This window comes from Peromyscus californicus, unplaced genomic scaffold (assembly GCF_007827085.1).
Source record: "Peromyscus californicus insignis strain IS unplaced genomic scaffold, ASM782708v3 Scaffold_9__1_contigs__length_137607984, whole genome shotgun sequence".
Taxonomy (NCBI): domain Eukaryota; kingdom Metazoa; phylum Chordata; class Mammalia; order Rodentia; family Cricetidae; genus Peromyscus; species Peromyscus californicus.
The window spans coordinates 35908175-35912837 of NW_026294617.1; the positions used below are offsets into that span (position 1 = coordinate 35908175).

The window sequence follows — 4663 nt, forward strand, 5'->3', positions numbered from 1 at the left end:
ACCTGCTGAACATAAGAAAAATATCAAGGGGTGGGGGAGATGGCTCAGCGGTTAAGAGTACTGGCTGATCTTGTAGAGAACTCAGGTTCAATTCCTATCAGCCATATCTGTAACTACAGTTCCAAGAGCTCTGAAGTGACTTCCTCTGGCCTCTGTGCAGGCAAAACATCCATATGGATAAAATGAAGAAGTAAAAATGTAAATGGAATAGATTGGTTAAGGCATTTCTTCCATTCATGGTCTGACTTGGCCCGGAAGTGCAACTTTTTGGTTGTGCCACTGCTCATGTGTGACCTATGCTCCTATAACCCAATAAACGTACTCATTTTACTAAGCTAGACTTAATAGAATCTTCCTATCATAGTCTGTGAAGAGACACCATGACCATGGCAACTCTTACAAAGGAATGTATTTAATTGGGGCTGACTTCCAAGTTCAGAGGTCTAGTCCATTGTCATCATGGCAGGGAGCATGGTGACATGCAGGCAGACATGGTGCTGGAGAGTAGCTGAGAGTTCTATATCCTGATCCACAGGCGGCAGGAAGAGCGAGAGAAACACTGGTCCTGGCTTGAGCACTTGAAACTCCAAAGTCCCCCCCCCAGTGACACACCTCCTCCAAGGCCACACCTACTCCAACAAGGCCACACCTCCTAATCCCTGTCAACTAGCACTACTCCCTGATGACCAAGCATTTAAATATTTGAGCCACCTTTCCACGCTTCCCTGGGACGGGTCCATATGGCGTTCTTGATTCCCCTCATAACATTAAGGGAAACTGATACAATGTTCAGATCCCTTGATGTCCTGCAGATGAAGGAGCAGGATGTCCTCAAACTCCTTGCCGAAGAATCCCACTTGGGTGGCACCAACCTTGACTTTCAGATGCAGCAGTACACCTACAAAAGGAAAGGTGATGGTACCTACATCAGAAATCTGAAGAGCACCTGGGAGAAGATGTTGCTTGCAGCTCGGGCTATTGCTGCCATTGAGAACCCTGCTGATGTCAGCTTTGTCCCCTCCAGGGTGTTCCTGGCCAGCGAGCTGTTCTTTACTTTGCTTCTCTCACTGGAGCCACTCCAGCTGCTGGCTGTTTCACTCCTGGGACCTTCATTAACTACATCCAAGCAGCTTTCAGGGAACCACAGCTTCTAGTGGTGATTGATCCTAGGGCTGACCACCAATCCCTCACAGAGGCATCTTACGTCAATCTGCCCACCATTCCTCTGTGTGACGCAGACTCTTCTCTGTGCTACTTAGATGTTGCCATCCCATGCAACAAGGGAGTTCACTCAGTGGGTCTGATGTGGTGGATGCTGGCCCAGGAAGTACTCCACATGCATGGCACTATCTCCTGTGAGCACGAATCTTAAAAGGTCTTATTAATAAAAACAAACCCGGAGCCAGGTATTGGGGTGAATGCTGAAAGATCAGAGAAGCAGAACAAACCATAGGTAACCTCACCTCGATAACTTTCCACCTGATCCTGTTTCCTCAAACTGGAAGCCTCTTAGTCCTCATCCGACTGGATCTCAGCTGAACTGCTGCTAAAAGCCTAAAAGTTTAAAGGGCTCTACTTCCTGGTTTTCATGCCTTATATACCTTTCTGCTTCCTGCCATCACTTCCTGGGATTAAAGGTGTGTGCCATCATGTCTGGCTCAGTTTCCAGTGTGGCCTTGAAATCACAGAGATCTGGATGGATCTCTGCCTCCAGAATGCTATGATTAAAGGTGTGTGTGCCACCATTTTCTGGCCTCTAATGTTTATCTAGTGACTGTTCTGTTCTCTGACCCCAGATAAGTTTATTAGGGTGCACAATATATAGGGGGACACAATATCACCACATACCCAAGATTAACTTCTACAGAGACCTAGAGGAAATTGAGGAGGAGCAGGCTCTTGCCGAGAAGGCTGTGACCAAGGAGGAAGTTTAGGGTGAACAGACTGCATCATCTCCTGAGTCAACTCCTGCTCAGCCAAAGGGAGCAGACTGGTCTGAGGGTGTGCAGGTGCCCTCTGTACCCATCCAGCAGTTCCCTACTGAAGATTGGAGCACCCAGACAGCCACTGAGGAGTGGTCAGCAGCTCCCACAACGCAGGCCACCAAGTGGGTTGGAGTCACCACTGAGTGGTCCTGCACTCCTCTGCAGACATCTGAGCAAAGGGGAAAAGGCAGAAGGAAAATAAAGTTTCTACAAGCTATCTCTTGAGGTCTTTACTCCAGAAAAAAATATATACCATATATGAAATATATGATATATTTCAGCCTAAGGGGGCAATTGCTATTTAAACCACCATATTTCCTTTTGTTTGTAGGCTCCTTGTCTTTTGGGAGGAGATGTTTCTTCTACATCTCTTGAGGAGAATCAGGCAACAGTTCCCGTCTTCACTCCCCATGCCCTAGCCCTGGGGCTACTCATCTGTTCACTATGAATACATCTCGAGTTCTCCCAGGATGCTCTTAACTCCCAAGGCAATTCATACACTGATTGGGAGTTGGCCTGCCATGATGGAGCTGGGCATTTTTGTCGAAGCTGTTCATGTTGTCATTGTTTCAGTCAAATGGTCCACATCATTACGTAAGTGTTGACTTGCATTGCTATTCATGGCATCTTCAGGAAGTCTGAACACAATGACTCACCATTGAAATGAAAAGCCATAGAGGAGGATACAGATATAAAGTTGATCTTGACAGAATAAGACATTTTATTTGTTAGATGTAGGCAGACATTTTCAGGCAGGGGGTGGCTTCATGCTCATTCCTTAACTGGTCTCTAAGTAATTGATAAATTAAAACATTAAAGGGTTGTCGTTATTCTCTCAGGCTATTGAGAATAAAAGCAACTTTCTAGATTATCAGGAGATTCATTCTTGAAGTGATCAGATACATCTCAAAAGTGTCTAAAACTCGCATGATACATGGGTTCCTTAGTCATTCTGGTATTCCCTTATAACATTTCAGCATTTCACCATGAACTCTGCTATTAGTCATCACTTTCCTTGAAAGGAAAGGGTGAACATCTATTAACATTTTGGAAGGAATATCTTATTCATCTTTTTAAAATTAAGCTTAAAGTTAAGCTTTAAATTAAGCAGGGAGGCAACCTTCTGGTGATATCATAAACATCAAGTGATCCTGACAGGGCTTATCTTAGTATGTGCTGGCCATTGGAATTAGTTTACTAACACACAGTAAGTTGCTTTCATTAGCGGCTGCTCTCTGGGTGGAGGGAGGGCCAGGTAGGAGTGCACAGGATGCCTTAAGGTATGGGCATAAAAGGGCATACAAATGAGAGGGTTGGTGAGGACTTTTCTGTAGCAAAGACAGCCCAAAATTTGGTGGCTTAAGAAAGAGAGGTTTGTTTTTCTTTCATATATGCAAACAAGGTGACTGTCTAGAATTTTGAGGTTGTATTAGTTATGGGTCTCTAGTGGAACCAGAACACTGTGTAAGGGATCATAAGGGGATGCATTAGATTTGTCTCACATGACCAGAGGCTGGACTGTCAGGAAAGAAGGAAGGGCTGAACCCAAGAAGCCAAAGCTGCCACAGAACAAGAGGGATCAATGACTGTAGGCTTTAAGATGCTTCCAAACTTCTGTATAAGCAAAGTTTCAGTAAACATCTTTAAACCAAATATTGTGCATATATTACATAATTGTTTGATAAGGACTAAGGAAGAGGAATTTGGGATCCCCAAATATGGTGGGTAGAGTTGGAATTTTTTTGGGCCACTAACCAGCTCCCAAATAAAGACATGGAGACTTACTATTTTTAATTATGAATACTCGGCCTTAGCTTAGGCTTGTCCCACTGGCTCTTTTTAACTTAACCTGTTTCTATTCATCTACATTTTGCCTTAGAGCTCTTTACCTTTCTTTCTTTCTGTATGTCCTACTTTCCTGCTTCCTCTGTGCTGGCTGGATGATCCCTGGCATCTCTTTTTCTTTCTTTCTTTCCCCAGCCTAAATACCTCCTCCTACTTACTTTCCCTGCCCGGAAGTCCTGCCAATACCTCCTCCCTCAATATTAGCCATTTATCTTTTTATTAGACCAATCAGGTGCCTTAGGCTGGCAAGGTAAAACAGCAACACATGTCTACATGATTAAACAAATACAACACATCTTTACATAGATAAACAAATATTCTGCAACATAAATAAATGAAACACATATTTATATAGTTAAACAAATGCAACACATCTTTCCATAGTTAAACAAATATTCCACCATAGTGGGGGTCTATTCAGACTTAAAAAGTAATTACCATGAAGTGTGAGCAATAAATTTAGGTTGTAAGGACTCCTTTCACTTTTAAAGTCCAGCACAACTAGAGTTTCACAGATTTTCTTGTGTTAGTCGTGAAGTTGATAGCTATCTTCCTAATGTTTCACCATGAACTTATTGAAGGGTTCTGCTTACCATACCTATCAAATTAGCTGTTACAATTAAGGGAAGCAAAATTCATTTAAAAATGGTACCCAATCCATTTATGGTGTGTCATCCTACATTTTCTTAATTAGCTAGTATTAAAGTATGAATTTCCATTGTGGGATTGAGGTGGAGCTGATTAAATATTTTATGTCACTTATCAACATGATAGATTGGTGTTTTTCCTTTGATCTATTCATGTGGCTTTCCCCCCACTAATACTAAAACACC

General features: G+C 43.0%; 1 pseudogene; it reads left to right on the forward strand.

The window, feature by feature from the left end:
* Positions 1 to 785: 785 nt before the first annotated feature.
* Positions 786 to 2210, forward strand: LOC128106010 (40S ribosomal protein SA-like; annotated as a pseudogene).
* Positions 2211 to 4663: the final 2453 nt, after the last annotated feature.